The sequence below is a fragment of the Garra rufa genome, unplaced genomic scaffold, assembly GCF_049309525.1.
Source record: "Garra rufa unplaced genomic scaffold, GarRuf1.0 hap1_unplaced_003, whole genome shotgun sequence".
In the NCBI taxonomy this organism is placed as follows: Eukaryota; Metazoa; Chordata; class Actinopteri; order Cypriniformes; family Cyprinidae; genus Garra; species Garra rufa.
In genome coordinates this window covers 8,402,621-8,414,338 of record NW_027394278.1, presented here as the reverse complement: position 1 = coordinate 8,414,338, position 11,718 = coordinate 8,402,621, and positions in this window count along the sequence as shown.

Genomic DNA, 11,718 nt, shown 5'->3' with positions numbered 1-11,718 from the left:
AAATCTGTGGCTTATTGGCATCTTTTCACCAAGTAGCCAATGGTAAATGAAGACCAGACTCATTGAGACAAATACTGCTGATGATCTGACTCTATTAACCCTTTATAGGGCGAGGCACCATATTTGATCACTTAATCGAACATTTTCAATAGCGTCTGCCTCCTTTGTATGAGATCGTGTAAGCACATGGATTTGTCCCAGCCAATCAACGGATGTTAGTCTACGTCACGGATAGCGACACAATGGCATCTGACCAATCGGAAGTTGTCTGGGGCGTTTCAAACTTCAGCGTGCTTCCGGAATGAGAAAATGCTGATTTACGCTCCTACTTTGTCCCACAAAAACGGAGAAAGCATCGAAATGCACAATGGTAAGTCAATGAAACTCACACATTATATAGCTGAATAGTTGTGTTATATGGTGATATAGACGTTGTTTGCGTTTGATTTCTAGAAATTAGTGAACGATGTGGTAAAAAAAATGGTGTGATCATATTTGATCATACGCCCGTTTGTGGTAACACAACAGAATGTCCATTTTTAGACATACGCCCGGTTCAGGTAAAAGTAAGGCAAGTGATAGTTTGGCTGTTTTTATGCCTGTTTTTTGTCCACTGAATATTGCAAAGGCTTGTATACCATGATGCAGTAATCCAGTGTCAAACTTAAACCATTTATTGAAATGATCAAGAAATAAACAGTGAAAAATTTGTAATTTTGGTTTTAGTACCAATAGATTGGTGTTTATTATTTCTGCTAAAATAGGTGGTACCACCAGTACTTAATGCTATTTTTTTCAGTTCTTATTATAAATTTACTATTTATGTGAATATTATGTTTTCAGTAGATCTGCACTTTTCTTTCACAAACAAATCAACATGGGCTTGATACTGACTCAGAAACCTTTTCTTTCGCAGCTGTCTACTCAACAATTCTACGGATAGAAGTCAGTTTTGTTGTGCCAGCTGACCCCATCTAGGGTTCTGACGAGGAAGACAGCAAGATTTTTAATTTCCTAAATAAATATTCTGTTAAGTTTTTGTGTTCATATATATATATATATATATTTTTTGTGTGTAAATTGTTTCTAAATAAATATTCTATGAATATTATATTTGTTTTATGTATTTATTTATGCCTTATATTTAAAATGTATACACATTTTTTGGGGAGGAAAAAGTTACCATAGACCGGCAAGTGACTATATATGATCACTTCATTTAACCTAATTTTCAACATAAAAACATTAAAAAAAAAATTAAGTCACAAAAGTTTAAAGGTCTTGTAATAACCTCCAATAACACTCTGGGGTTGAATTTTAGAATTTCCAAGTATTTCAGTGAGTGCCCTATAAAGGGCTAAACACATTTCCTTCTAATTTAAGCCATTAATAATAGCAATAATTAAAACCAATAATTTGTAACATATATATTGTTGTGCTTTTATCACAACCAGGGGCGTCGCTGGGAATTCTGGGCCCTGTGCACTGACTCGGCTAAGGGCCCCCCCCCCCCCTAAAAAAAGGTGACGCAATCGATGAACTACATCAGGAAAAACAGTCCATAGGTGTGACAGTTATTACTGCAAAAGAAAGGAAAGGAGGTGACGTGAGGCCAAGTATGGTGACCCATACTGGGAATTTGTGCTCTGCATTTAACCCATCCAAGTGAACACACACACACACACACACACACACACACACACACACACACACACACACACACACACACACACACACACACACACACACACACAAACACACACACACAGAGCAGTGGGGGGTCCAGTGCCAGGGGCGTCGCTGGGAATTCTGGGCCCTGTGCACTGACTCGGCTAAGCCCCCCCCCCCCCCCCTAAAAAAAGGTGGGGGGACCATACTGTCCCCCCCACGCGATCGATGAACTACGTCACCCCAAACCCCCCGTCGTGACCGCATCACCACCTCGGGTGTGCATTATTTTCTAAGAATTCTACGGACCGTCGTCAATTATTCCTTACTTAAATGCACGACGTGGAGGCTAATAACCGCCCGATGCGAAGCGGAGGGTGGTTGCCTCCGCGAAGTGCATTTTAAATCCTTTAACGCACGGCAAGCCGTTGATTATCCTGCTTATTCCATGGTTATAGACAAATTAAAACTAGGATTGATATTTGCAGCGCAAAATTTGACTGAATGGATAAAAAAGACGGTTATTTTCGTCAGTTATGACACGCAGCTCTAGCATTCTGGCCGCTTCAAATCAGACTCAGAGATTAAATAGTCCGGTAAAAATCACATTTATTTGAATGAAATATAGCATTTGTTTCAGTAGATTATCGATCGACCAAGAGAGAGTGTAAAGGCAAGAGAGATGTTGTGTGCGTAACGTTACCTGCCTGCATGCTGTGCGTCTTTCTCTACAAACAACAATTCATTACAAAACAGCAGTTTTACCACCCCGTTGCTGAGGAATATAATGTAGCGATCTAGTATCTAGGCTATTTTAATAAGGATCGCAGGCAAACGCTGACAAGAAGTTTATGTATGTGCAATGCGATCTACGACCTCTCTCTCTCTCTCTCTCTCTCTCTCTCGGTGTGCTTTTGCGTGCATAAATTAAAGCAGCGCATTAATATAGAACGGTGATTAAACTGACTTGGAACTACCTGTGCATTAAACGGTTTTACTGCACACCTGCCAGCCAATCAGAATCCAGTATCCAGACATTCCATGGAATAATGTGAATTTAATGGCAAGGTATATTAACATAAAACTGTTATAAATGTACATAAAATTGAGAATAATATTAATCGATTTACGAAGTTAGTAACTTTAGAAATGCATCATAATATGGATACGAAATTCTATTCTATATACAACATTTCTATGATATATTTGTGATTCAAGAGAGCAGTGAACCAATGGGACTTTTATTTTGCTCTGGTGATGTGACGTCATAAAACTGCGCCTCTCTCCTCGTCTGTTGTGATTCACCTGAAGAAAGGTTTGTGCTTTTAAAGTTTTTAAGTCAATAGACATTGTTGTATCAATAAAGCGTTTTTACAATCTATATAAGATAAATATAATGCTTTATTTGGTGTTACTGAAAACGTTAGCCTTTAGTAACAGAGAAAGTTCGTTCCGTTTCTCTATATCATGAATCAATCGTGATAAGATGATAAGAAGTGATGAGAGAAACTGAGAATCCGAATCATTTGAATCAAATCATTTGTGAAATGATTCAATGATTCGATTCAGCGGCACGCGGACTACAAACGACAACAACAAACACAAACGAGTGAATCACAACCGAGAATGATTTCATGAAAGTGTAATATATTAGATATGATGTGCAGATAATTGAATACCAAATATAAATCAAAAATAGTCTACCTAAATATGAACCTTCTGGGTAATTCGTATACTTTTTTACATATTAGTCTATTAACTCTCTGACTGTCTTTCTAGTGCACTGACTACTGAACTAGCAGCTGATTGAGACGCATCCAGAGATTTAGTTTGCATTGATTTTTCTTTCTATTAATTATTCTCATATTAAACAGGACAAAGTGTACAAACACACAGAAAAACTCCTGGAGAATCAACAGAGATCCATGTGACACTTGGTGTTTATGAAAGAGGAGAGTGAAGACATGAAGATTGAAGAAACATTCAGAGTCAAACATGAAGATACTGAGAAACAAAGAAAGATGGAGTTTATTAAAGATGAGAGTGAGGACATTAAGATTGAAGAAACATTGAAACATGTAGATGCTGAGGAACAAAGAAAGATGGAGTTTATTAAAGAGGAGAGTGAAGAAACATTGAGAGTCAAGCATGAAGATACTGAGGAACAAACAGGTTGGTTGGTGTTTTACATTTTTTCTGTAACATTAAATCTGATATTTGCTTCTAATTTTAAAACGGTTGATTTCTAGCACTTTGGTAAATATGCAAAAGTCTCTAAGAAAATAATTAATTTTGCACAAAGCAAACCTTGAAATGTGAGTAATTGTATTTGGCAACTGCATGCTGTCTACAAACAGTGCTCTAAATATACAGCAAGTCTGACAATAAATAAAAAAAAAAGCACAAACAAGTAACACTTAGTTGTAATTATGTGAGGTGTAAGATTGTAATGTATTAGTTGTACACTTCTATATATAAAAATATAAAAAGGAGGGAATAACTCGGAGGGAAAATAGGAAAAAGGGAAAGAAGATGGAACAAAATATGTAAAATAAATAAAGAGAAGAAATTAAGAAAAGAATTCAAATAATATCAATACAATTAAGTAAATAAATAAATAGATGACGGCTGTTAGGGAGCATCAGAGTGGAGCAATAGGTCATACTTATAAAGAAAGGTACTGTATTTTACCATGAGAATGGTATAAACCTGTAGTTCTCAAACTGATGGAGGGATACGTGAACAAAATGCTGAGCTTTTGCATTTGTTTATTTCTACCCCAACTTAAAGTAACATTAAAGCAAGTATTTCTGACAAGCAAAATGATACTTTTATTATAAAAACAGTTAAATGTGAGTTAATGGTCAAATGACATTAACTTACATCAATTTTTCGGTGAAACCTGACTGGATCCACACCAGCAGCGTACGTATGATTGAATGCCCACAGAGTGCTGCTTTAGTAAATCATGCTGCTGTTCGTTGTGTCTTTAAAGTAGATTTGTAGCACTTAATAGCATGAAGATCAAATGTCGACAGACTGTACAGAGCGACTGATTTAAGAAACTCTCTTCGATACAGAAACATACAGTGTGACTTACTGCTTTTCATCTTTAAAATATGAGCAAGTGTGAAATTTTCTCTGAATATTCAAATGATTTCGAATGTTGATTTTATAAGTTAAACAAAAAGGTAATATTAAGTGAACATTTTACATTTTAAACACTACACTGTTAATATTGTCAGATTTTACAACAAAGCAATAATATATCCAACGAAATCCACAACAGAACTGGTGTGAGTCTCCAAGAAACGGCAGCATTTCATTAGTAAACAAATCTGCAGCTTTCAAATTTTAATTGTCATTTTCATTTTGTCTGCATGTAATTGCCTGATAAAGCTACTAGTCTCGGATGGAGCATGTGAGTTCTCTCGATCTGAGAGCTAAGGACTTTTTTCCATGAGCTCTGTGTGCAGTCATATCAGGTTCTTTGGCCTTTTTCCCCTTCCTTGTTAGTCTGCTCCTGTCTTTGAACTTGGCAGTGCTCCCTTCACTCTAGAGCAGGGAGGACTGGAGTCGGAAAACGAAATCCATCACATGACTTTAATACTCCAAAATTCAGCAAACTATGCTTACTAAATAGCCTAAAAGTTCAAATTACAACAGTGGGGCAAATAGTTATTTGATCCCCTGCTGATTTTTAGTAACAAAAGTATTTCACCCCTTAGAGAAACATTACTTGGTAATTGCTGACAAAACCCTTTTTGGCAATCAAAGAGGTCAGATGTTTCTTGTAGTTGGCCATCAGGTTTGCACACATCTCAAGAGGGATTTTGTTCCGCTCCTCTTTGCAGATCCTCTCCAAGACATTGGGGTTTAAGGCTGACATTTGGCAAGTTAAACCTTCAGCTCACTCCACAGATTTTCTATTGGATTAAGGTCTGGAGACTGGCTAGGACACTCCAGGACCTCAATGTGCTTCTTCTTGAGCCACTCATTTGTTGCCTTGGCTGTGTGTTTTGGGTCATTGTCCTGCTGGAATACCCATCCACAACCCATTTTCAATTGTTCTCACCCAAGAATTTATGGTACATGACCCTGTCCATTCTCCTTATGACTAGGTGTTCTGTAGTTGTCCTGTCTCCTTAGCAGAAAAACACTCCTGAAGCATAATATTTTCACCTCCATGTTTAACTCCAAGGGTGTTTTGGGATGCTAGAGCAAAGCCGGTTATCATGCATACTTCTGGTTTAAATACCCAGGATGGTTTCTTTCATTATTTAGTTTTCTTTTATGACAGCATCTTAGTAATCGATTCAATGTGGCAAATACCACAGATATGCTTATTTATGTTCAAGCTTATATAATTGTATTATTGCTTATGAATAAATTAACAACAAATGGTGGAAATAATCGTAGGTATAACAAACTTTTTTACTTGGATGAATGGATAATTGATTTGGTGTTATAGGGAAAGACTAAGAAAACTTCAAAACCTGACTTGAGATAAGATAACAAATCAATTTGGGTTAAAGTGGTTCCATAAATGACCATTTAAGGTCACACAATCTCACTAATGTGATCCTGGTTCAGAGCACAAATTCACCATACTTCACATCTCACTTAACTTTCAGTTGGTGTAAAAATATTGCCTGTTCTCTTTTAAAGGATATGTTCTGTGATGTGTTTGTTTGTTTTGCAGTAAGTTTTTGGGGATTTTCCATTAAAAAGGTCATTGTAACAGACCAGTGGTTCCAACCATGTTCCTGGAGGCACCCAATACTGCATATTTTGCATCTCTCCTTTGTCTGACCATTTGTCATCCATTTTAGGTCTTGGTGCAGGGGTGCCCAACCCTGTGCCTAAAGATTTACCATCCTTCAAATTTTAGCTCCAACCCAGATCAAACACACCTGAACCAGTTAATTAATCACTTAATTGGAGAAACATGAAAAACATGCAGTGTTTAGGGGCCTCCAGGAACGTGGTTGGGACTCGCCGTAACAGCCCATTTTTATGATTGGCTAACATCATTTCCCATTAATAAAAACTCAGAAAGAATTATTGTGTGATAAAATGTTCAACTGATGGTTGAGTTGGGAGTCTGTCCATTTTCCTAGCCTTTCTTATATTTGTTGCATTTGATCCCCTAGAAGCAGACCACGCACTGCTCGTAGGGCACCTAGTGCCTGGGGGGGGCACCAAAAAATCTGGCTCGTGAAATATCATCACGACCGGCTACTAGTATAAATAACAAATAAAATATGTCTAAAGCATGTTGGTATACAAAAGCAATATAAAGGTAAAATAGGCCTAGACCAAATTAGCAGAGAAAAGATTATCTCCTGTGCGGCCCTCTCTCCAGTCTCCCTCTGGTGCCCCCCTTCTCCACCAGTGATGCGCGGGTTGATCCAAAATGAGCGGGTGCCTGCGGTTACCCGCGGTTATGAGTCATCCAGAAATATTTCTAATGATATTCGGGTCGCGGTCGGTTGGGTTGAAACAAAGATGCCAATTAAACCTTTGTAATTCATATTGTAGGCACAATTTTCTTTGAAATACACAGACCTACACAGACAATACATGCACTATTGGCTGAATAATATTTACCTTTTGAATGTTAAGCGTTATTAACTGTTGAATAAATGCTGAGGAGGAACAAAATGCCCGATTTCCAACACGTTGAACTGAGCAATGCCATTGTACCATTTTAATAGGCTACTTTTAAACGCAAATAGCTCAGTAATGTATAGGCGAAATTTAATAGGCTACTTTTAAACGCAAATAGCTCAGTAATTTTTTTTAATTTTTTTAAACATTTATTCAAGCAATAGGCTAATACATAAATTATCTCAAATATATGCTTGTTTAAAACCAGGGATTAAAAACGAATTCAAAGGATATTTTTCTTTACATTTCCAGAGAGCGAAATGAACGAAATTAAACATTACTTAATAAATTCAAAGCACTATAAATTTGTTTAATACAACTATTAATATATATAAAATAATATTATTTTGTCATATTCGTGATTCCTGAATTTATATATGAAAACTTAGTTTTGAAGTGCATTCGTTATGTTTGTATAAGAACATTCGTTAACCTAGCCTATTAATTTGATATAATATTCTTGATAATTTTTAGAAGTTAAAAGTTAAGAAAAAAGGAATTAGCTTGTAGTCTATATATATTTATGGCTATAGGCTAATCTTTTTCTTAACTTTTATTACACTGTAGATCGAAATAAAATAATCCTTGATCATATTTAACATCGGAGAATCACTGACATAATTTAGAGTACTTCGAAAACGAAACTATTTAAGACAAAGTCTATATATATAGACAAAATAAATCACAACACGAACAATCTGTATTTTTCTTGTAATCAAGAACATTTCTTTTGACAAAATTGGCTAATTAATGCCGAAGCAACCACCAAGCATTTGTGCTTAGGGCACCCAAATGGCTAGCGCCGGCCCTGCCTAGGAGACATTAAAAAAATGGTACACCATAATTGAGATCAAATAAACTGTATAGCAGCTAGCTTAAACTCCATAGATCACCAGACCATGATCAGGTTTGGACACTGTAGAGAATTTTGGTTAGCTCAAAGAATTTAAGATGATCAATATATGTGTGTATATGCCTGAGACTGTTTCTCTCATCACATATACACTGCAAACTCCACCAGGTCTTATAACCAATGAATAGGATGAAATGAGTTATTTAAAACATACATTTCAGTCAGGGAAAGTAGTTTAACTCACAGGAAATCGTGTATAATAATCGTCATTAAATATACGCAATTTCCAGTTTCTGATCAGTAACAGTAATAACGGTATCGACTGGTTTCTTTGTCCAGCAAATTGTTCAGTGATATCCATTACTCTGACGTTGGCTCGTCGTCACGGCAACGCATTTTTACTAACCAGAACGGAGTTAAACAATTGAACAGAATAGGGCTTAAGGTAGCAATATGAGATCGAAACAGTTTAAGTGACCTTGTAATGTAAGCATTCAGCACAGAGAATCATTATGTGAATATATGGTTGTTTATTAAACTATTCTACTTACAAACGATCGCACATAGACAAACGTACATAAAACACAAATAGACAGAGAACGCGTAAGAGAGAGAGAGAGAGAGAGTAAAAGAGAGAGAGAGACAGAAAGTGAGTTTGCAAAGGGACAGGAATGAAACGGTTCTGAACATCCTGAAATCGTTTCTTTTATAAAACGCCTTAAACGCAGCTATCTACGTTTGTAGAAAGGACGGATACTTGCAAGCTTGTTGTTGTTGTGCATTGTTCCGTTTGTGTTCAGTTCAGAAAGTCCTTTCCAGTTCCTTGAGAGTATCGCAGGCCTCATCATCTCCTCCGCTAGGTGAGACCCCCCCCCCCCATGGATCTGGGGGGAGGTGCGGGTGACGTGTCTTTGTGTCCCGAAGGCAAGAGCGAGAAAGTGAGAGAGATGAGGGAAGGTTTATAAACCTGTAGGTCGTTCACGCCCACAGTTGGACCTTGACCAATCCGGTTGATCTGAGTTTTGGAGGGAAGATTGAAAGTCTTTGTCTCTCACAATGGGGTTTCGCATGTGGAAGATGATTGGTTGTTTGGCCACAAAACTTTCAAAAGTTCAATAATACATATAAAGCAATGAGTTATTAAGATGCCACAAACATTAACATTTAGGGAATAATAAATGCTGCTCATAGACACCAAACATGATCTATGTATCTTCTCGTTTGACTGAGTGATTCTAAATGTGAGAGTCTTAGCATGCACAATAATTCACCTATTGCGGATTAATGTTTGAGGCCGACATACATAACAGAAACAACAATATAAGAAAAGGTAACACATTGATACGTGTACATTTCTATATAACTGTATGTGGGACTGCATGTCTGAATAAGGAAAGTCTATCTTTCCCTGCATTTCTGGTAGGAGTCTTATCTTGATGGTGGGGGGATGAGCTGGATAGTGAACAAAGGACTGGCTCATAGCACATAGGTGTTAATCGTGGGGGAGAAGTCATTTAAGGAATATAACTAGTTATTACATGTCTGGTTGGCTCCATGCACTACATATCCCCTCTTTCGAACGTTGTTGTCCGTCCAACAGACAACAGCGAGCGACGTCAAAGGTGCGGAACAATCAGGCATGCACCCGGCACTCCTGGCTGGAAGATAGAGGTGGCTCTCTGGAGGTTGGTGCTTCAAGGAGTGGCTGTGGTGCCGTGGTCGACGTTATCAGGTGTGATAATATAGACAGTGGCAAGGTATGGGTCCTCGAGCTTTGTGCAACAGGTGTCGAGGCACTGTCACTTGTCATCCTGACCCAGGTTGGTCTGTGTCAGGTGGTTGTTATCTAGTATCTGTGGTCCCTGCAGTCTGGAATCGCTGGTTGGACTCTCACTTGTGAGAGGGCAGGTAGTTCCAGGGTTCGCAGAGAATTGTCGTAAAGATTTTGTAGTGTAAAGAAGTTTCCGACGGGCCCGGTTAGGGTGCAGGAGGGCAGCAGGTGTCTGTTATCCCGCTGTTTTGCTCAAATGTCATCAGGCGTCTGATGTTGGGGGTGTCGACACTGACTTGAGCGGGTCTGAGTTGTGTTGGTAGGGGTTTTGCTGTTGGTCCTGTGGGCCCGTTGCTCCGTTCAACATTGTCTGGCTGCTCCTGAGCTGTCGGCTGGTCTCATGGGATGCTTTTTCCTTTTAGGAAGTCTAATGCGGTGTTGCGTTGGCCAAGGAGTCAGAAGTTTATCTTTCAGTACTTCTCAGTGGAGTTTCATTCAAGGAGCTCTTTGTTAACATCAGACACTCTGTTCTGGAAAAGCAGGCGTGTCCAGCTGTCCTTGTGGGTGTCGGTTAACTTTGGTACTCAGAGACTTGCAGGTTCAGTTCATTTACCTCCTGTCTGAGGCCCTTGAGGGTGTGGGCCAAGGAGAAGACGATGCTGCTCAGCTCCTGGTTGTCCAGGCTGGATGTGAGTTGTCCATTTGTCGCAGTCCTGCTGTTCCTTTCTCTGCCATTGCAGGCCGTTGGCTGCTTTAGGCTGAAGGATGCCGTTCTCTGTACTCTGCTGAGTCTCCAGTTGGTCCTGGTGAGTGGCAGGGCTGGATGTCCGAGACACGCTGGTTCACAGTTCCTATTGTGAATCTCGCTGGCTGAGGCATGCTTTTGGCTTCCTGCGCTCTTTGGATGCAGGTGTCGCACTCGGGCATGTTTCACTGAAGTACTGGTGAGCAATGTAGGTGGTGACACGGGTGGTTTCTTAGTTGACACGGGTGTCGTTTCTGGTGCCATCTGGTGGTAAACGTTCACAGATGTTTCTCGTCGACTGACTGCTTTGCATCGTAGAGAGGCTGTGTCGTTTGAAATCCGCTGGTTTCGAGCTGGCATCAAACTTAGCATATTCTGATGTCCTCTGTCACTGCATGCTTGGCAGTGCGCCACTTTTGCATTGGTAGTGGCTTTGGTACTCTGGTGTATTCTGCACGGTGCATCTTGGGCATACATCAGCAATGACCCCCCTTTGTTCCTGGAAAGCTGGGAGCTGTGGCGGTGTTTGGTTATCAGGAACAAATGTGAGGATGTGTCATCTAGATGCGGCATGTGTGTGACATCACTGAGTTGTTTTAGGCTTAGTGCCTTAGTGTGGTCGGACAGTGCAAAGTGTCAGCATTGCTTGGGAGCAGTGGAGGCTGCTTTAGCAGAGCTATTTTGTAGGTGGAGCCAGTGTGCATGGGTGTGATGCAGGCGGCGTAGCAGCGTGAGGGGTTTGCTTGTGGCTTAGAAGCGATGCTTGGGTTGGGTGGGTGGGTTTTTTGTTGTTGAAAACCTTAGGCAGCCACAAAATCCCTCAGTTTTTTTCTGGGCCTTTCACTGTTTTTCCACGAATAGCATGTAAATGTTCTTATTGTGATGGCAATGCTTGTCTGGAACAGTTGTTGATGCTCGTCTGTTTCAAACTGAGTGGTGTTGTTTGAAACTGAGCTTAGCCTACTTTGAGTCTATGCAGGTTAGTAATTTTCAGAGGGAGTTCTTGCGACT